This window comes from Vespa velutina, chromosome 3 (assembly GCF_912470025.1).
Source record: "Vespa velutina chromosome 3, iVesVel2.1, whole genome shotgun sequence".
NCBI lineage: Eukaryota > Metazoa > Arthropoda > Insecta > Hymenoptera > Vespidae > Vespa > Vespa velutina.
The window spans coordinates 3,966,730-3,989,742 of record NC_062190.1 but is presented as its reverse complement, the minus strand read 5'-3'; the positions used below and the strand labels follow the sequence as shown (position 1 = coordinate 3,989,742).

Here is a 23,013-nt window from a genome sequence, read left to right as displayed (position 1 = left end):
GGAGGTGGCGCTGCAGCATATATACCATCACCATCCACACACGTATATGTGTCTATACAGTTGTGTATGTATATGTGTGTGTGTGTGTGTGTATATACATGTACATACGCCAAACTTGTTTCTCATAGTACCGACGTCGTCCTTGTCGTCGTTCGCCGACGGACGAAACGATTTCGAGCATTTGGCCCGAGTTGTTGCGTCGCGTTGTTCGCAGCCATTGTTACGCCGTCTAGTGTCTACGTGTGCGTTCACGCGTCAAACCCTCTTCGTTATTCTCTCTCTCTCTCTCTCTCTCTCTCTCTCTCTCTTTCTCTCTTTCTCTCTCTCTTTTTCTTTCTGTCAACTCGACAAACTTGAAGAGAGTACTCTATTTTACAGGCTCGGAAAAATCGAAAGTTTTTTCATTCTTCTTTCCTTTTCTTTGCGTTTTATTAAAGCTCGAGATACCTTAAAGTATTATTCCGTTGATAACGTTGAATGTTCTAATTTTTCTTATATATAACTCGTCTTTATGTAAACTTGAAAGTCAGTATTATTTGCGAGAAAAAAATGGTTGACATTAAACGAAATATGTATGTAGAAAGGATGAACGAATACCCAATGCTTTTCCGTGCTTAATGCTGAGTAAAGAGACGAGTTGTTAAAAGGTGTACATATATGTATATTTATATACGTATACATACACGCATAGCTCCATATTGTACATATCTATGTTCGCGTTTCATGCCGTTGTATGTGTTTAAGCACGGGAATATAATTTTCATTGAGCCCATTGAATCATCGAAATGTTAAAATATTCACGCACGCCATGTGAGAGAAAGGGAGAGGGAGAGAATCGTCTGCTTAATTCTTTCAATCTATCGAAACGAATACACGTTGCATCGATAAGCGAACACCGTACTCTCGCGCCGTCACGGGCTGGTGCTTTCTCGCATTATTTGCGTTTAATTTTCTCTTTTAAGCGGGGGTTTATCGACGGGAAATGAGAAAAGGAGATCTTCACGTAACGTCACAATTAATGCTCGTTGATCGAGTTTGGCTTGGTTTAATATAGATTCAGATTTTGATGCTAAATTAGAGAAGATCCTCTTGATTATATATTCAAATTTGTCGAATAATTGAAAAGTACTTGAATGTAAAGTTTCCAGAATTTATGACGTTCGACGGAGTCAATTATTGATCCTAAAGAATATCACGAAAGATATAAGAGACGTGCGATCGGAAAGGATACAAAAGATATTTTCGTTGTGTATCCCTAGTGAGAAAGCTGAGGGGGGGTATTCGATAGAAATTGGAAGATATACACAGAGACAGCAAACAAATATATAGAAACTCATACACAGATAGTAGATGTCTTATACAATTCGCTAGAATATTCTATCCTTTCTACCTGTATACATATATACGTAGAACCTTTAAGTCTTAAGGTTGCGGGTTGCTGGGACGAAAGGTCGACTCCTTTATTTTCTTTACCTGTTTTGGATGATCACGTGCCAAGGAAAAAATGGCATAAAAGAAAACAAAAAGAGAGTAAAAAAGAGAAGAAATGTAAGAAAATAAGAAGAAATAAAGAAGATGAACGCAGAGAAAGAGAAAAAAAAAGTATATATGAGAAAGAGATGAGGAGGGAGGGGGTGGTTTAAAGGGTGGATCCAGGATACATAACGTAACGGATGAACGAACAAGCTAAGGTTAGATGGGTAAGTCTATACTCGAAAGCTAAACTACTTTGCCCGAAGCGAGCACGAGAGAAAGAGGAGGAAGAGAAGAAGGTTGAGGAAGTTGGTGAGGTGGAGTCTCGAGTGCCGCCCGTTTCTACTATAATCCAATAGAGACCCTAAGACCTTTACCACTTCGACTCGATACGGATACCGTGGCGAATAAGTCTACTTGCGACCGTAGACACTAGAAACGACGAACTCCTCGGTTTCTACCCTTCCTTTACTCACGAATATACGTATGTAAATTTCAATATGGCGTGCTGGAGCCACACGCTTTTTTACCGTGTCTGCCTCTTCGAGGAAAAAGACAGAGGGAAAGAGAGAGGGAGAGAGAGAGAGAGAGAGAGAGAGAGAGAGAGAAAGAGAAAGAGACAGAGAAAGAGAAATACCGACCAAACTTCTCCCTACAATGGACAACAACAGAATTGTACGCGATACGAAACACGCGACTGGGAAATTTTTTTTTCTCCTGGAACGCTTGCAATTCGATGTTCTAACGTACATGTGTATGTACTACACGCATACAAGTATTTCGAACGGACAGCACTTTTCAGACAGGTTCTTTCTACTCCAGTTGACAGACTGTACTGAATTGCAATCAGAATTTTTTTTCACTAGCAGTCCCGTTCGATCGGAATTTAAGGATTGGATATATTTGTTTAAATGTTACACTCACTACTACCTAGCGTGGAAATTCTAGCACAAAGAAGGTATTCTCTCTCTCTCTCTCTCTCTTTCTCTCTCTCTCTCTCTCTCTCTCTCTCTCTCTCTCTCTTTGTCTCTCCTTCACTCTTTGTATTATACTTTCGGCTAGTACTCGGCTTCACTTTTTCCTCGTTTTCGCCTTTATCCCTTTAAATCCTCTTTATACGGCAAACAGTGACCCTTCTAATCTAGCATTCCAACACGTGGTTACTCGCCATTCGTTTGTTAAACGTTCTATGGTTTGTGTTTCTATGACACAACTCTCTATCTCTTCCTCTCTTCCTCTCTTTTGCATTTTCCCTCACTCACAAGTTTCTCGTTTACTTCTGTTTCTCTACTATGACATCACCTGCACGATGTATACTGTATTTTCAGGGAGTTCCTTTTTACCTATTCTCCCTTTCATAGACGACGACGTCCTATAACACGCGAACCGATTTGAATTTACTGCAAAAGAAAAAGAAAAAAAAAAAAAAAAAAAAAAAAAAAAAAAAAAGAAAAATATTCTCTGGAACTCTCGTCTCGTATGTCACATAAATTTTCTTTCCTGGTCGTTTCCAAATTCACAAATGATTTTCAACGTGCATGGTCGTCGTGATATAAAGTGTATGACTTTCGTACCAGCACGGAAACTCTTCTTTTCATCGTTATCATTCTTCTTTCTGACGTAACTTTGAACATTTCTTGAGTTAGAAGATTTTTCAGATTGTTTTTCTGCTATTCTACCTTTTCTCTTATTTCCATGGGAAAATTCGATGATAATAATAAGAAAATTGAGATAATTTATCGTTTCCCCTTTTTTTTTACTACTTTTTTTTTTTTCTCATTTTCTTCTCCTTTCCTAAAACTAAATATTATCAAGGATTTATTTCGAAACGTGAAAAGGTCTTGTCGAATCATAGGGAGTTCAATGGTAAAGTAGAAGAAGGAAGGAGGAGAGAGATCGTTCGTAGAATGGCGAAAGTTCGGATAAATTTTTCAAAAGGCACATCCATGAAACAAGTTTCGTAGAATTCGCGATGTTAGAAGCCCCTCTCACGTAGTGGCTCATCAGCAACGGAATTGCCCTTCTCTCCCACGCGGCATTGAGTTTTTCTTGACCCGAAAAGTTGAAAATGCTTTGGTAATTATTAATCGAGTCACGTACTAAAATAATCCAAGGTAAAGAAACGCGACGAAACGAAGATAGGACCGTTGGGAAAGATGTATTATGTTGATGTATAACTTGATGTGTAAGAAATCGATTTAGATATTATAATGTTTCTTTATTTTATCGATCATATCTATATGGGTCTTTTGTTTGTTCGATTGGATTCGATGGAATCCATGAAAAGTAAACTTTTGATGGTACAACAAAATTCTTCAAAATCGATGAAGCAATCCCCTTGCTGTCATCATTGGAAAATACGTGGAAATGCATCGGCATGGATGAGAGCGACTGCTAGAAGGGTAAAACAGTTTCAGAATTGTAGGATACGCTTTTCGCATGGGGTTGCTAGTGTCGATATTACAGAGGAATAGTATTGCCATCAAAGTACGACCGGTAAAGTAGGAAGGGTCTTAGACCGAGGGTGGTTTATTGCCGATGGAGTTTCTCGATGTATGCTGCTCTTCCAGGAAAATCCGCACATTTTAAAGGACAAGGAATGGGGTTAGTAGCATGGCTGAAGATAATATTAACTACAATGGGTATTATTATATGGAAAGGAATATGAATAGATTTTATTTCAATTTTATCAAAAAACATTTTTATTTAAACTACAATCTAGAACAAATAACATTACAATTTACAATCTAAATATTCGTGATTTATTTAATTAAATAATTTGATTAAAAGTTGATGTCTTCAAATCTTTCGCCTTTTTTCAATTATCTCAATAAATAAAATAATATGAGCTTTCAATAAATAAAATAATATGACCATTCTAAATATTCTATCAAAAAGTTTCTCATGTAGTTAGATTTGATGTTATTATCTTTCTTCTTGATTTTATATTAAATTCGTTGCAATGAAATAACACGAACGCCTTTGTTCAAGAATATCGATCAAAAACGTTGGAGATGAATATGCACATATCTGTATTTATCGCGTGCTAAACCTGTAGGCGCACCTTCGTCGACTGTTGGAAAAGTGGCTGACTAGTAGTGTCAGTTCCTTTCCAGTAGTATAAGCCGTTATACGGTCAGACCAGCAGAAAAAGGAAAAGAAAAAAAAGAAGAAGAAATATGAAGATGGATAGAGGAAGGAAGAAGGGAAACAGTTTCTCGCAGTTTGTCGGTGGTAGACGCGACAAAAGGGCAGGAATACGATTCAAAAGGATGCGCGCGCATCAACGATACACCTCGGGGCTATAGACGTCTCCATTATGTCTTACCCTGGGGTTATCATTATAGCATTGTCTTCGCTTGAAAATGCACACAGGGGAGGAAGACTACCAAGGACAACGAAGAGAACGTGTTGCTAAACGTTTTCCTGGTCAGTCTCTCTCTCTCTCTCTCTCTCTCTATCTTCATTGACATTTAGAAATGTGCTTATTTTCCTTTTCATTGTATTTAATCGAATACGAGATTTAAAATTAACTTACTTAAGGAATTATTTTGATATATATATATATATATATGAGTATTTTGGTATGTATGCATATATGGTATGTATGAATATCGATTATATTTTTTTAATGTTCATAATAGAGAACTTATATATAATGGATATATAGGTATATATATTATGAGATTTAGAAATAAAATTCGGTACATTGCGCAGGAAAGACGATAGCGTTTCTCGACGAAACATTCCCGGATATTTTATGTTTCCTGAATCGAGGAACGCCAAGAACGAGGCATCACGTTTTGAGAAACTGCTAACAAAAAAGATGAATAAAGAGAGAGAGAGAGAGAGAGAGAGAGAGAGAGAGAGAGAGAGAGGATATGATAAAAATGACATAAAGTTAATCAAGCGAATATGGTGATAACGATAGTCGTAAGATATTGCATTCCAACAGCCCTATCGAATAATACCGACATTTTATCATTGCTATGAGTATTCTTGCAAAGCGTTGATTTATGTATAGTTATGTATATTATATATGTACATACTTTCGAGTTAAATATTCGTGTCGCGTGTTTTACGTTCTCTATTTGGATCGTATTTGAATTAAAGTGATCTTGAATCATTGAGTGTAAAAAAAGAAATATGTTCATCGTATTTTTCTGTAAGAACAATCGTGAGTCAAATAATTTTATATGATTACGATAAATAAGTATCTATTTTTCTTTATGGATAAAATGTGGATTGATTGTTTCATTAAAGTTGAATTGTCAACTTAATAATGTTATTCTTTTATTACAAATGATAAAGAACTCTTAAAAGAATTTATTTAAGATCAGATTATATAACAAAATAATAATTATTCCTATTCGAAATAACTTGAAAGTGATATATAAAATATAAAATAATTTCTAATCAACAACCTGTATGTTTATTAATATTCCACAGAATCGATATGAGACACACGTTGATATTGATAGTGAAAGAGGAGCATCATATTTTTATTTACGTGACTGCTTATCTTTTCTTTTTATTTTTTCTGCAATAAAACGTATGAAAAAAAAAAAAAGGAACGGACAGAGAAAGGGAAAGGCGATGATGTTCGTGTCTCGCTTATATACAAGGAAAAAGAATGAAAACGTAAAAGCGAGAGAGAAAGAGAGAGAGGGAGAGAGAGGAGATACAGACAGTTCGACAAAGAGGAAAAGGAGTGCAGGGGTTGTGGAAGTAGGGGGAAGGTGGGGAGTATGGCACGCGTCGCATTTCTTCTTTTTCCTCTGACATTGGAGAGTGATTAAAAACTTGATCCTGCCCCGGCGCGTCTCTCCATCTTTATCCGTCTATCCAGTCGCCGCCGCCGTTCTTCCGAGTTCGTATCCTCCCTTTCGTTTACGATATAGGAGAGCGAACAATATGGCGGAGTAATTGTTGTTCGGCCGGGAGAAACGAAAAGAAAGAGAGAAGGAGAAAGAGAAAGAGAGAGAGTCAGAGAAAGAGAGAGAGAGAGAGAGAAAGAGAGAATAGAAGTAGGAATGAGGAAGAAAGAAAGACGAGAGAGAGAGAGAGAGAGAGAGAGAGAGAGAGAGGGTGAGTTGAACGTGGAAGAAAGCAGTGGGTGGAGCAGTAGCCCGATAGTGTCGGATTACTGTCGGTATTGTGAAGTTTACGGACATGATAAGGAGGAGGAGGAGAAGGAAGAGGAAGAGGAAAAGAAAAAACAAGAGGAAGGATAGAAAAAAGAAGAAAAGGTCCCGAATAAGGAAGAGTGAGAGTAAGAGATCTTTCTATCTCTCTTTCTCTCTCTCTCTCCCTCTCTCTCTCTCTCTTTCTCCTTTCCTATCCTTTTCTTTTTTTACTTCACCATACGAAGAGGATGCAGAAGAAACGAAGAAGTTATTAGAAATACCGAAAGAGAGTACAATACCAGCTGGGTCGAAAAGAGAAAGGGCACGTGGCCTTCCATTCTCTTTATCTTTCTCTTTCTCCATTTCCACCTACTTCTTTCTCTTTCTCCTTTTCCTCGTCTTCTCTCTCTCTCTTTTTACGGACTATGCGGTACGGACCGACGATGGAAGAGATGGCTTCTAGGGGATCGGTCGGACTAAGATGAAGAAAGAGAGAGGGAAAAAATCGTCCTATCTTGGAGCTTTCTTTATTTGCCACGATTTATTTCAAGATATATCTAGACGCGCGTAGTATAGTGTGCTCCGTTGCGTGCACGCGTTAGGTAAAAAAAGAAAGAAAGAGAGATGGAGAGAGAGAGAGAGAGAGAGAGAATGAGCAGATGAATAAGTGGACAGAGAGAGAATGAACGGATGAATAAGTGGAGAGAAAGAGAAAGAGAGAGAGAGAGAGAGAGAGAGAGAGAGAGAGAGAGGTAGAGGATGGTGTAGCCGGCCAAGTGGAAAAATGTGATATTCCCTGACAAATGGACGATGGCGGCTTGTGGCAGAGATGTACGTTTAAATGCGATTGTTTATTTCGTGCTCGATTGCCCGCTAATACCAATTTGCGATGTTTCGCGGTTTATCGGACGCCACGGATTTTTTCTCTCTCTTTTTCTTTCTCTCTCTCTCTCTTTCTCTCACTCTCTCTCTCTCTCTTTCTCGCTCTCTTTTTTTTCGGTACTCGACAGTGCGGGACGAAAATCGCGAAATGCTGCGGGTGAAGTATTGTCGGAAATTCAATGATTCGAAATTTCATCGTTATCGCGGTATATTAACGAGTAGTTCTGTCTCTCTCTCTCTTTCTCTCTCTCTCTCTCTCGCTCTATTTTATGAAAAGTTGAAAAGAAGGGAAACAAGAGAGAGAGAGGAGAATGATTTTCTCGCAATGTATTTTAACCTCTGCACGTGTCCACTCTAGTTCGATGTATGTACATACATGTGTACATACATATGTACATACATACATATGTACCAACATGCATACAAAGGGAAAAGAGCACGTAAAGTATTTCGAAAAGGTGTACGATTTTTAAAAGGCAGATCATTATAAATGTTCTGATCATTATGAGCATAGAATTCTTTTAATCATTTCGCAGCATTACGTCATTCGTTGTTAAATTAAAATCCCCCGTTATTATTATGAATGTCGTAACCATTTCACGTCCGACTATGAGGATTACGAAGAATAAGTTTCGATGAAATTTCATTGCAATGTGATAGAAAGAAAGTGGATAAGAGGAAGGATAGGCCGACGGAAAGGATAAGTCCGAGCCGATGGAAAATGATCCGAGGGTGTTGGCTGCTTGTCGAAGGGGTATTGGCTATAGGGAATGAGAAAGCGGACTTGAGATATCGACGGGTGGATGCGGCCATCGGCGGGGGTAATTGTTATCCGATAGACTGGCGGAAAGGGTTGGCAAAGGATGGATGTGACGTCACAGGAAACAGTTTCGCCTATAATTGGACTTGTGATCAGCTCGCTCTTTTTGGCTATTTCATCACGTTTCAACGTTAATGCATCATTTACGCTTTTATATCGAATTTTCTCAAGTATTCCGCAACGACAATGTCTAACTTCGCTTGGATTCATTTTTTTTGAAGAAGAAAAAAATCTCTGTGTTTTTAGAAGTCAAAAGAAAGAAAATAAAAATTGATAGGTGAGACTGAAAAAAAATTTTTTTCTCATTCATAGTCATGCATTGATGTTAATATGAGAAGGTATTGAATACAAAAAATTTTTTTGATTTATGATAATTTTTCTTCTACAATGGAACGCGAATGACGAATCATAAAAAATAATACGATAAGTTAAACGGGATTAATACTATAGCTCATAGAGAACGCGGAAGCCATTACAGTACGATCATGCCACGATCGAGAAAAGTTTTAATTGCCCGTATCAATTCACATAACTTGCACAAAACTGAATAGCCGAGTCTCTCTCACTCTCTCTCTCTCTCTCTCTCTCTCTCTCTCTCTCTCTCTCTCTCTCTCTCTCTCTCTCTTACTACCTATGTACGGTACAAAGTTCCAGTGAAATGCATATCGATGCCCGTCAGCGGAATCATTTCTCGCAAGTTTTAATTGCCATTGTCAGTTAATTCACGGCTTAGAAACTAACAATATCTATATACGTAACCAGTTGATGACATCGCCAACAACGTGGCAGCATTTTCACAGTGCGAATAACTTTATGATAGCATAAACTATGCCATAATATCAACTACATCACTTTCATTACCTCGAAAATTAAATACAATATCGTTAAAAGGAATATAACTATTTTTGTTTCCTCCTATCATTTAACTGAATATAAATAGAAAAAAGAAATATTTTTAATGTAAAAATTAACGATTTTATGTTAAAAAGCTTATACCAATAAAGATTACGGTGAATAAAAGGAGATTATGGAATTAAAATCATCTTGGTAATTCTGAAAACGCGATCGCGTGTAATGGAAGAGGTTCAAGTGCGAGTGTCTATAATTAGCAGTTGGAGTCTTAACGACTCGACAGGATAAATTAATCCTATTCATAGAACACTCCGTGATCTAGCGGCCTTGGCTATTTTCGATCGGTCCTACGTAATGCATATATATATATATATATATATATATATATATATATATACATATGCACAGTACAGTACACAGTATGTACGTTACGTTACGAGGACTTATCGTTTATGTGTATTCGAAGCAGATTTTCGAGCGATACGCTTGGCATCCACGTTGGCGCCAGCAACTGCATCGTTTGAATTGCACTGATTGTATTCTCATGCAAAATATGTCGCGCGTAATGACTGGACTGTTCTGAGCCCACTGTATACATTATACGATAGCTGTATAATTATCGCTTCCACGTTTTCTTTCTCTTTTTCTCAACATACGTTTTCTTCCAATAAAATGTTTGCCTTCCCTTCTAATTTTAAGTACATATCTCTTCTTAATAATAATCGTACATATAAATAACATAATATGTAAGTATTAATCCATTCCAATGTCTGTTTCTGCTTTTAATTGAAATAAGTCTCTCGACTATTCTTTCTTTCTGAAGTTAATAGAATGGAAACGTTAATCAATCAGACATGGGCGCAATTAACGCGCTCTTTTGGCAGGTATTCTATCCCGGATAGGAACATCTGACGTGGATTTCTTTAATCAGTCACTTCTTATAATAGGAAAAGAGAGATAGAGAGAGGAAGAGAGAGAGAGAGAGAGAGAGTGAGAGAGAGTGAAATAGGTAGACTCTGCCGGGTGGACGAGACGGCTCGAAAAGGAGACGAAGGGCCTCGAACAACAGAAGGGAACAGAAGAGAGACGTAAACGAGGAATAAGTTGTAACGCGAAATGAATCGCGCGAGTGAAACTGACAGGTGATTTTTTAGTAATCGAACCTTCTTTAGCCGCTAGCAGCTACTTATTTTCTACAGTTTGATCGGATAGGGAAAGAGAGAGGGAGAGAGAGAGAAAGAGAGAGAGAGAGAGAGAGAGAGAGAGAGAGAGAGAAGTAGATACTTTGTCTCTAAAGCTTCAGAAGTCAAAGTTCGGTTAACTCAAAAAATTCTTCTATATGAGACCATTATCAAAATAGAGAGTCATAGAGAAGAATATCACGATTTGATATATAATGAGTAGTAGGAAGAGTAAATGCGTAATGCGGATAAGCGGTCGAATGTGTCTATAATTTCAAGTAATCACGTCGATGGAGTGAGAAATGTCATCATCAACGTACATTGTAGTAGTGGTTGACTATTAGGCATGCCTAGAAGCGTGCATCATTGTGATAAACGTGTTACGATCATAATGTATATGATTGTTATGTGTGATATAGAACGTTAGGGAATAGGAATGTCTTTTGCATTAATTTGAACATTAATTAAATTTTATAATTTTGTTAATGATATTGTATTGCCGTAAAGAAATCTAAGTTAATCGAAAAAGTTCATTATAATTTTAATAAATGTCAATTCGGATGAATATCCTGATTTTCGATTTTGATCTCGAAATCTCGAAGGAAGCAATTACTTTAAAAACGATCGTGTCTCCAGACTCTCGAGTGGAGTCGCTGCTACAAGGGGCGTAGAAGGGAATCGCCGTAGGAAGCCTTTGCAGGAAGCCTCTGCAGGAAGTGGATTACGCAGGGACAGCGTTAATAAATCTCCAGTAATTAGAAAGAATGTCCCGACGGTACGGAATTGCCGATGGGCCGGAGGTGACCGGCCTGTTCATTTTTTACGTTACGCGAGCGTTAAGATCTTTTAATGCATAGTTATAAATGATATGCGAAATCGGAGTAGGTACTCCTTGATACGCCATACCCTCAAGTACAGACACATGCACACATACACACATAGGGAGACAGAGACACACATACACAAATATACACATACACATAGACCTCCTACTGAGCTGTCAAGCAACCCTTGCTCGTTAGCCAGCGTGAATTTGTCAGAATTAAATTTTAGCGAAAATTAGTTAAGGCTAACTCGGGCTTAGGGCGATGATATTATTCAACGAACTCTTGATTTTCTTTTCCTCTTAATCTTTCTTATAAAATTCGTAAGTAAAGTGAATAAAATTAAATTAATATAATTTATTATTTTTCAAATCAGTTTTTGTTATTTGTTAATTACGATTGTAAGTATCGTAAAATAATTCGATCTGTATTCGCCTTCGTATGTGAATTAATCCATTAACCCCGGCGAGCAATTTGAACGTCGCGACATGGTGTCTGCGGTGAAAAGCAAATTGGTGGAGAAAGTTTGTCTCGCGTGGCGTAGTCGTCTCGTCGGCTTCGAAGAAAAGCTCACGCTGGCGGAGTCTCGCACGAGCTGTAAATCAAGAGGTAATAGTTCTCTGCCGGAAATATAGTTAAACGTCTCGATTGCAGTAAACGTTTCTCGCAAGTCCGGTTGGCAATAGTAATTAAGTGCTAGTGTGTACACTGGCTCTCTTTGTCTCGGGGTGGGAAACCTTCCCGTATCTGGAAACAAGGAGGGTAGATGTAATTAGGATGAGTTGTGACACCGACAGAGACTAAACCCTTGGCATCGTTCAGCTACGAAGACAATTATGGGTGTTCCTCTTACGAGCATACGATTACGTTACAACGTTGAAATGTTTATTTTTAGTTTTCGGTCGATCGAAAAAGTGAATTACCTTATCAAAAGCGTGAAAACGAACGTTAAGGATTAATTACGAACTTTAACGTCAATTAATATTGAGAAATAGAATTATATCGTGTGATAAAATTTATTCTTCTTATTTGTAAATAAAATATTCATGATTTAATGAGATTATTTTTAACGTTAGAAATATTCTGCATTTCCATCAGCTATTTTACTAATGAACTAAAAAGGTGTTTTAAACGTTTATAAGTGACTCTTTTATCGCTCTTGTAATAATGTATCACCTGAAATAAACGGTGATTTTTTTCTCTCTTTTTTCCTCTTTTTCTGTTCTCATGATAAAAATAGAATTTAATAGCGATATTAAAAAACAAAAGGATTCAAAATTCCATTCGAGTTGAAGTTCGGCTTATCGTTGGCAGAAGAAAGATATATTCGTGTTGCATTTTGAAAAAGTATTTTGCATTAAAATAAAAAAGAAAGAGAGAGAGAGAAAGAGAGAGAGAGAGAGAGAGAGAGGGAGGGAAAGAGCATACTTCGCGAGGACCATTTTACGGTATGTAAAAGATCGCGTGTACGTGGTACTTCACGTGACTCTTGAATAATAACGAGCTCCGATAAGAGAGTCTAGAATTAACAAATAAAACACTTTCTAGACGGAAATAAGTAGTGTTCTAGGATCTAGATAATGCGTAATAGAAAAACTTCGTCTTGGGCGACTAAGTTTAAAATGTACAGAGAAAAAATGAGGGAGTGCAAGAAAGAGAGAGAGAGAGAGAGAGAGAGAGAGAGAGAGAGAGAGAGAGAGAGAGAAAGGAGAGAGAGAAAGAGTTAGCTTAAGCCATTATTGCGATAAAAGTGAATGATCCATGTTAAATATTATTTTTATTAATACATAAATGCCATTTGAAGGATATTAATAAACGAACTTATAATATAATAAATATAATATAATATTACATCCCATCGATAATCTGTAAAGCTCTTTACATTGTGAGAAGAGTTACGTATATAAAGTTATACATATATTAAAGAAGCAATTTCTCAAAGTTCTTATCGGCACTCGCATCATTTCGTTTCGTGGTTCAATCTCTCTGGGCCTCCCGAATCAATTTCTTAAAACGACGATGGCGACGCTTCCTCCACGGTAATCTGCTTTCTTAAGTTCGTAAAGTCTAACAGTGGTGTCGGTGTATCGTCTATGCGAGCGAGAGGAAGGAAGAGAGGGAGAAATAGGAAGAGAGAACGAGAGAGAGAGAGAGAGAGAGAGAGACAGAGAGAGAGAGTAGTCTATAGTAGGTGGTTATATCCGAATAATTAGCGAGATGGGATACTTAGCTAAGTATCCGCAGTAGGCCACACGATCGCGGGGAGAGAATCTTGGGAAGCGGTGGAGGAGACTCCTCCGGATGGCTGCCGACCGGCTCTGTAATTTCGATAATTACGGGTTAATGCGTTTAGCCGCGGTGCACACGTAGCGCCGGCATGATTCCACAGATACGTGAGATACCTGCAAATTAATTAAGCAATTGCTATGGTAGAGCTCTCATGGAAACGTATATCTTTGTTCTCTGAAGGATTCACCTAAATTCTACCCTTTAAATTCATCTTTAATGTCATCTGATCCTTTGAACCTTTCGCGAGGAAAAAGAAAGAAATATACTTTCGAAATTTTTTATTCATCACACAATTTAGATTCAAATTAGAACAATAAATATTGCGAACGGTGACTTTTTTTTCCTGATATCGAGCTAATTTGTACTAATCGTAGAATAACGTTCATTAGAGTTAATCGTAATTCTCCGAAGAAGAAAATATAAATTCTTTGAATCGAACTATTTATTTTCACAGCGGAGACACTCTAAAAGAAATTAAGTACAAATGAGAGAGAAAGGGAGAGAGAGAAAGAGAGAGAGAGAGAGAGAGAGAGAGAGAGAGAGAGAGGGAGTATCGGATTAATACCATCCTATTTCATTTTTTCTTTTTCCCCAACGTTAGATATTTCACACTGAGGTATACAAAGGTAGAAAACTAAAGAGAGAAAAAGAAAAGATGTATCTACACATATTGATCGAGGCCATGCTTGTCGACCATTACGAGGAGCGCTTACATTTCCTGGCATGGGTTTTCTTAAAAGTTTTCCCTCGTCGGTAAGGAGCTTCCCTTATGATGAAACAATATCGTGTTCTGCCTTTTTCCAGGCTACCCTTTCCTCTCTCTCTCTCTCTCTCTCTCTCTCTCTCTCTCTCTCTCTCTCTCTTTCACTCACTCTAAGCTCGCATCTTTTAAGCAAGTAGTAGCAGCAGTAGCAGCAACCTTCCGGTGTACGCGCGCGTGCTCTCCCGTTTCACCCACTCACGGTTTTCGTCGTCACCACCACCACCATCACCTATACAAGCCCATCTGCATTCCTAGTCCCAACGAGCCGCAAAGGAATTCCAATTTTAAACAAAAGTTTCCTGACGGCGGTAACCTCTATGCTTTCTCTCCTCATCCTCTACTTTCATCCCCACCTCTACCTCCTCCTCTTCCTTCTACTTCTCCTCCTTCTCTTTCTTCTCCTCTTCCTCCCTCTCCCCCTCTTCCTCCTCTTCTTCCTCCTCCTCATCCTCTTTCAGTCTTTTCCTCTTTCTCTCTTTCTTTCCCCTCGACCTCGCGGATTCTAACCGCGCGTTCATGCATAGTGTTACGAATAGCGTATGCCACGACGTCGGAGCGAGCCAAGCCTTTATCATCACCACCTACCCTCTTTATATATACATGCTTTCTTTTTCTTTTTTTTGATATCCTTCTCTAACAGAACATCTCTCTCTCTCTCTCTCTCTCTCTCTTTCTCTTTTTTTCTTCTTGCCAACGAGAATTTCGACTATCCACGAATTATCCGTTGTTTTCACATTTTTGGAAATTTTTTTTATTTTCTACCCGGAAAATGTGAGAAAGAATTTGAAAAGAGAAAAAAAGAGATATAAAGAATATGGATCTTCTTCGTTGCCGTGGAAGAGAAGAGCAGGACGATGGCGATAATAAACGATCGTTAATCCGCAAATCCGTTTGCAAACGGCAGAAAGCACGCGCTATATATGCGGCATCGACTCGAGACGTATCGCCGCTCTGCGTCTGTTGCAATATCGATAAAACATTGATCCTCCATTCGTGCCTGAAGCTTCTCGTATAGGATTCACGATACCGTTAGGCAACCGCTCGCTGCCCGTCTCATTCTATAAAATATACAGGGTTGCTCACGTAGAGTCTGACAAAATGTTCCTATTAACGTATTTTGACTTGATATTTTTTTTTTTTTTTTCCATTTACATTTAATGACAACACTTTTTCATAAATAAAAGAATATATTAAAGAATATATCCCTATGTTTACTTTTCTTTTATACAAATTTACTTAATTTTAGATTCAAAAAATCAATTTTGTCTTCTAATTTAAACAAAATATATCAATTTTCCATTGAAATCTTATATTGTTGGCAGCTCTGTTACCAAAAATTATTTGTAACACCATACATGGGCCACCCTGTATATTATTACATATGAACCTATATACATGTACGAGATTGTGTATATATATATATATATATATATATACACGCACACACACAAACACACACACACAAACACACACACATATATATATAGGTATTTGAATGTTAGCGCGTGCGTGCATATCGAGCACAGTTTCGACAGGATTATATTCGATTCTCGTGCGTACACGCCTCGCTCGCCAGGTTCTCCACCTCTACACATACGCGAATATATACATACACATATATATTGATATGTGCCCTCGATATCGCGATCCACGCACGAATCACGGAACCTTTACGAAGGGTTCGACGATGATGGAATTTAGATCGGCCGAAAGCAGATTTTATTGAGATCGATCGGACGACAGATTCGCGAGCGACGAAATTAAGATCGCTCGTTTGTGAAAAATGGCGTTATCGTTCGAGGGAAACGGGTTTTTCTCTCGTTTTTACGACTACCGTTCCTGATGATGGATAGTTTTGGCAGATGGTAAGGATGGACACGACGATGGAATGTTTCTCTCTCTCTCTCTCTCTCTCTCTCTCTCTCTCTCTTTCTTACTCTCTCTCTTTCTCTCTCTCTCTCTCGCTCTCGCTTTCCTTATCTTTTCCCTTTTTCTTTCATCTTAATTAGATATAACTCACTTTGGTAATTAGTTTGTCCTCAAGATAGATTATCTATATTACTATTCAAGTTTGATTCAAGATCCTTTGTATAAGTCATCAATCATAATTATACAATTATCTATTAAAATGTAATTATACGAATTTTAATATATCCACAATTTTTACGGAAGATCAAGGAAGCAATATATTTTTTCTTTTCTTTCTTTCATTTTTTCTTTTTTTCCGTTACATCGAAATTTCCATCGCAATAGATTTTCGATATGGTCTAGAATGAATTTTATCGTTCGCTCAAGGAGCTATAGATTTGGAATTCTCTTCTAATCTCTTGGATCACTCATATACATCAAAGGCTGTTATCTCCTGAAATCAGGAACACACTGGTCGCCATTATCATCTTCGGCGGTCGCCGCTTTAGGTTGTGCGATTCCGCAGCAGACATGTCGATATCATACGGGACGCCTTGGCGTGGATCAAAGAGTAGATTTCTAGCGGAAGAGGACGACATCGTCAAACTCTCTCTCTCTACTTTGCGGAGATGGAACGGATGGTAATTATAACGTCGTCGGTAGCGTGGCAGTAGAGATGAAGAGTGAGAGAGGTTGAGAAAGAGAGAGAGAGAGAGAGAGAGAGAGAGAGAAAGAGAGAGAAGGTGGGAGTAGAGGTCCTTGCGAGTTGTTCACAGTAGCAGGAGCCGACAAACGACGGCTCAAACATTGCAGTGCAAAATTCACAATCTAATCCAACTAAGGAAATTAGTCGCAACTTCCTGGGCGCTGGCTACGCACACGTTGCTGTGCCGTCCCTTCGTCCTCTCCTGCATTCCCAGAAACTTAGATCAAAGGGGACACCGCGCGTTTCATGAAGGGTCGAGTAGGAGAGAGTAGAGTATCTCTTTCTCTCTCTCTCTCTCTCTCTCTCTCTCTCTATCTATCTATCTCTCTCGCTCTTCGCATGCTTTCTAATACCATGTGGGATTTGACATGAGAAATTGCTCAGCTATGCAAATCTTTATAATCCAACGAATATAAACTCACTTTGATAAGATAAATTTTTACATTTCGATTCATACGATTTTAAAATCTCTTTTTTAATTATTCGTAGATCACAAATCGAACTTTTACCTCTTCTTCGTATCTAAATTCTCTTTGATAATCCCTTTGAGTTTCGATCGTAGTACCCTATTTATTTTTCGTCGTATGTAGAAGTACGTTTACATCGACGATCACTGAAATAGAGAGATATAAAGGGCGGAAGGGAAAGAGAGAAAGAGATAGAGAGAGAGAGAGAGAGAGAGAAAGAGAGATACTGGATACAGGAGCTACGTTTCTCACAGCGATTTACGCGAAAGCTCGAGTTTGCGGAAATACGCGTGGATTTCCGGGATCGGTACCGCGAATCGGTTAACGAAAGTGCCTCCGAAGCGTTCTTTTCCGGCTGGATACGGTCGCTCGAACGAGCGGGAAGCAACGCGATAGGGAGCTTGCTACTGTTACTGTAGAGAGAAAGTCTCGTTGGTAAAGGAAGGAGGACGCGAGTGTGGGGAACCTAACGGCAACACTTCCGGGACGCAATATCGTTTCGAGCGAAGCAGACTGTAATTCCCACTTGCTTGGTCTTCGAAGGTAACAGAGAGGGAGAGAGAGAGAGAGAGATAAAGAGAGAGAGAGAGTGTGAGATATATATATATAGAGAGAGAGGTAGCAGAAGCTGCGTCTGTTGATTATCCGAGCGGCAAACACGGCGCATTGTTATCGATTGGGCTAACAATCTACCGCCCCCATATTGACGCAATACTGCCTCGCAGTTGCATAATGAATGGTTGGCTAATGACCCTACGGAGGTTGCGGAAACCGCAGCGAGAGGATGTTGGTCTCGAGGCACGAAGCGTTTCCGGCATCGGACGTTACTACATCGCCACGACCGAATTATTTCGTCGATCGTCCATCGTCTCTCTCTTGGTCTCTCTCTCTCTCTCTCTCTCTCTCTTGAATCTCTACGAGCTTTCCTCTTCTCTTCTCTCCTCTCCTCTCCTCTTCTCTTCTCTTCTCTTCTCTTCTCTTCTCTTCTCTTCTCGTCTCTTCTCTCCTCTCCTTTCTTCTTCTCTTCTCTTCTATATAATGCAAACACATTTATGTTTGTTCCTCAAGGTTTTATTACTATCTATCCTGGAAAGATATGATAATTTTTGTAGAATCGTTTCAAGAAATATGATATTCGATATCGTTTATGAAATTAGCTTAAGTGTATTCTATCATTAAAATACCACATAATGATTCTCATTATCATTATTATTTTTCTGTCTCAATATATTTTCTGAACACTGATGATTACACTAATGCGTTAGAAGATTCGATACAACATCCTAAGCGTTCTTATTCGGATAAAAAAATGATGATGGCTTTTAAAGCACCGATCCTTTCTGTTTTCAGCTCCGTCGAATACGTGGACGCTAACAAGCAGATTCTGACCACCAGTCTGACGCGTCACTGTAAGTATCTCTACGTCGTCGCGACGTTCAACGTTCCTCATGATGTTTCCACTTCTTATCTCAGGCGTTAGAAAAGTTTTCTAATGGCTCTTTATCTTCTTTTCCACTCTCTCTTTCTCTTCCTCTCTCTCTCTCTCTCTCTCTCGGATATTTCACAGTAATTTTTTTCTCCTCACTTCTGTATCAAAGAATTGCTGAGAAAGATGAAGTCTCACGATTCTCGAAATGCAAGGACGAGCCAAGCTTTACTTAAAAATCTTCCCAGCTAGATTCTTTTGTAGTCTGAGAGAAAAAGAGGATAAAAAAAAAATAGAAAGAGAGAGAGAGAGAGAGAGAGAACGCCAGTTTTTCGTCACTTTGTTCGAGTCTCGTCGCGGTTTAAGTACGGAACGTTTAAACGAGAAGAGAAGAGAATAGTGGGAAAGGGGGATGAGGGATGAAGGGTGGTGTTAGTACGGGTCGCGACTTTCCTTCGGAATTTTCACTTTTGTCCAGCGACGATGCCGAGACGGAATAACGACTCTAATCTCCTTACGCAGGAAACCGTTTTTGTGAGATCCGAACGAAAATGCGAGTGGTGGTGTAGCGTTGACCGGTCGCGTATAAGAAACTTACAATTTACTTCGAAGGTATATAAGAAGCTTTCCTCGTGAGGAGTTCTACTGCGATACCTTCGGAGCTCTCACTTTTGCGTTTCTTCGTTAAGTATCGCGAGTTTATTGCCAACGACGACACCTGTTTTCTAATATACCTTATTCTTTTCATTTTCAACGTTATAAACATTTTTTACGAAATAATTAATAACATTGAAAGAATATCAAAATTACAAATAAATATTCTTTTTGTTTGTTTTTTTTTTTTTTTCGAGACATTTGAGTAATAGATAAATATACGAAACGTTTACAGGAAAATATACAAAGTCAAGAATGTATCGGTTTATAATATGGATCGTAAATAATAAACATACGTTTCTATATTTACAGCGGATAGGAAGTCGATGATTTAGTTTAGCTTAAATACTCGTCTTTTCAACACGTATAAAATTTATTATCTTCAAATAAGAAAGCTCTGTTTCATAGAATATTACGTATTCTATAAATCTTGCTTTCTTTAATAATTTTTGATTTTTATTATTTATACAGTAAATGAATTAGATAAGTGACGATAAAAATAATTCGACAACTTATATTATCGACGTATAAATGTTTCTTCTGTGTAAAGAAATTTGTCGACAAGATAGAATAAGATATTTTCTTGGAAAAAAAAAAAGAAATTTTAAATTCTTGGCACGTATCGTTCTTCTAATCTTGTGTGTGCGAGCTTCCTTACGAAAGTCCAAAGAAACGTCTTTTCCAAAGCAACGATCGCGGACGTCCAGGCGAAGTGAATCATTTCCCGTTTCTACGCACGGCGCTCTTGGGAGTAGCAACGTAGGACAATCCAATTTCTGAAACCGGTTTTACGCTTCGAAGGTATCGTTCTGGAGATTCGAAGGATGTTGCTTTTAACTCGAATCATCGTCAAGTCTACACACGAATCCCTTCTTTCTTTCATTTCTTCTCTTTCTTTCTCTCCCTTTCTCTCTCTCTCTCTCTCTCTCTCTCTCTCTCTCTTTCTCTCTCTCTTTCTCTCTTTTTCTCACACGTAACCATTTTTACGTTCAATAAATTCTCTGCGGATTAATAAGTAATAATGAATTAAGGGAAATTAATGATGCTTATTATCGGCTCGCTACTTCATTTCGAGAGCAATACATTGGCGACTTTCGATTACGATCGTTCATGATCGGAAAAATTAATTATAACTCATAGAGGTGGAATTATCAGATTCATCGAGAGAATCCCCTCACTTTACCTCGTCGTTCCCATCAGACAATTATTACACACCTTTTGAGGATTAAATCGAGGTTTAATTAAATAATAAATGCTCTTACGCATTTGTTAGCGCGAAATTTAATTGTTTTCATTATACTATGGGGGAAGCGTTCAGGATTTTGTTTTTCATAAGTATATGTAGAATTTATTTCGATTCTTACGAAGTTTATGGAGATACAAATAAATAAAAAAAAAAAAAAAACAAAAAAGAATAAATAAATAAAGGAGTAAGCATAGTAAAGAGACTTTTTATAAATATTTTCTTTAAAATCATACTGTAAATTACTTTCCATTTGTAATGAAACAACGTAATATATGGTAAGGAGTCAAAGATATCAGAAGTCGCAAAGATCAATTTCTCTGTGGCATAGGACAAATCCCTGTACCAGGGGCATATCTGGAAGGCCGCGGAAACAGATCAGCCAGGCCGATTGTGCGGTGCGTAATCCCGCCAAGAGAATCGTTAAATGACTCGTGTGACTTAGCGTTAGTTAGAAGCTCGGGGAACGGGAACTCTAGGAGGAGCCAAAGTGGGTTTACATCGCAGTTAAGTTTCGTCGTAACGCCTGTACGACGAGTGGTACGACGAGAGAGGGTTATTCAGGGAATAGGAGAGAGCGAAACGACGTTAAACCGTCTTTCTACAATCGGTGACGATACCAACGTTGAGCGGATTTACCGACCATTTGGCAAATGAAGACGAAACTGCCTCGTAGATTACAGAAAGAGAATCCTTCAAGCATTCGCGTTCTCAGCAATCCCCGATCGTAAGAGATACCGATCTTGATACGACCTCAATCTCTTCTATTTCCCCCCCCCCTCTCTCTCTCTTTTTCTCTCTCTCTCTCTCTCTCTCTCTCTTGATTCTAATTGTCAAATGATCCTGGTTAATAGACTTGAAAGTGTCGCTATCAGTAGAGAGATCGAACGTTGAATTATACGTTCATTCAATTACATCTTTTCTATCATTAAGGAGAATATTGAATTTTAACTTATCTACTATAATTATTTAAAAAAGAAAAAAAAAAAAAAGAAAAGGGAAAAGAAAAATCATTCCAAACGATTTGATAAAATTTTTCGCATCCGCACGTCTAAATAGATATTACATGCATATATGTATGTACATACATATGTAAAAATGGCGAACGAAACCGTAAGGTAGATAGTAGAAATCGACAAGGCGGATAATTAAGAGAATCCATGCGGAAAAGTCGCGAGCGACAGCGTAGCTTTTAGAGAAACGTGAAAAACCGCGAGACCGAAAACAGATCGAACGTGCGACAGCAGCGTAGCTGCTCGCGACAAAAGGCAGCCATCGTCGACGTTCGTTTCCCTTTTGACTTTCTTTTTTTTTTTACCTTGAAGGGAGGTCCGGCAATTGGAGCGTTTATTTTCAATAGAACATGGTTCTGTGAACATTTTCCACTACCGATATTATCCTTTGTAGTAAATTAAGCGATAATCGTTTCTACCTCCTTCCCTTTTCTCTTCTCTCTTTCTCTCTCTCTCTCTCACTCTCTCTCTCTCTCTTTCTCTCTCTCTCACTCTCTTCTTTCTCTTCAATCTCATTCCCCTTTCCCTTTATTCTTCCTCTCATCTTTACTCCTTTCAACGGTGGCATCGTACGTCAATCGCACGCCTATACTAAAATATCATCTCTTTCCCTTGAAATAATTGATTTATTTTCTTCAAAATATCTAACATCAAGAAAGTTAATTACATAAGAGTAAGGAATAAACTAAATCTCACAGTTTCATTCGTTTACAAAATCGAGATTCAAAGACAAACGTTTTGAAAGTTATATTACATGATGCAGAAAAAAAACGAAATAAAGATAGATAGAGATAGAAAGGGTGAGAGAGAGAGAGAGAGAGAGAGAGAGAGAGGGATATAGAGAGAGTATTCTACGGGCCTGAGAGAACGGGATACGCGGTGACAAAAGTTAACGAGATGGAAGTTAATTAAATTCCGCGCGGACAATCGCGGGTGGGAAAATTTGACAATAGACACTCGCTCATATGCGCGTTCGTGCGCGTTACGCTCGTTTCGCTGTGCATTCGCACGTAACTACCTATGAACATAGAAGGCCATATACGGAGGAGATAGATAGATAGATAGATAGATAGAGAGAAAGAGAGAGAGAACGAAAGGGAGAGAGAGAGAGAGAGAGAGAAAATAGTGATAGACATAGAGAGAGAGAGAGAGAAAATAGTGATAGACATAAAGAGAGAGAGAGAGAGAGAGAGAGAGAGAGAGAAAACTGACCGGATGTAACGTAACGTAGGTGTACTGAGAGATACGTACGGGATCGACGAGGATGGTGGCTATGGTTGGTCGAACTCCGATGAATCGATGACCGCTTTTAGTAATGATGTGTACATGGCAGGAGGCCGTACACTTCGTCGATGGAAGCCGGGGTCAACGCCAGGACGCTACTCT

At 38.5% G+C, this 23,013-nt stretch overlaps 1 protein-coding gene across 8 annotated transcripts in view; it reads left to right on the top strand.

Moving 5' to 3' along the window:
* LOC124947620 (teneurin-a) overlaps nucleotides 1-23,013 on the top strand; it is a 487,449-nt gene that overhangs the window by 133,929 nt on the left and 330,507 nt on the right. For 2 of the 8 annotated variants that reach the window (XM_047490032.1, XM_047490034.1), the window contains exon 3: nucleotides 18,642-18,700. The exons of the other annotated variants lie outside the window; for them this stretch is intronic. The gene's annotated coding sequence lies outside the window, so the exon portion shown is untranslated. The remainder of the gene's footprint in view (nucleotides 1-18,641; nucleotides 18,701-23,013) is intronic. 8 annotated transcript variants of the gene reach the window in all.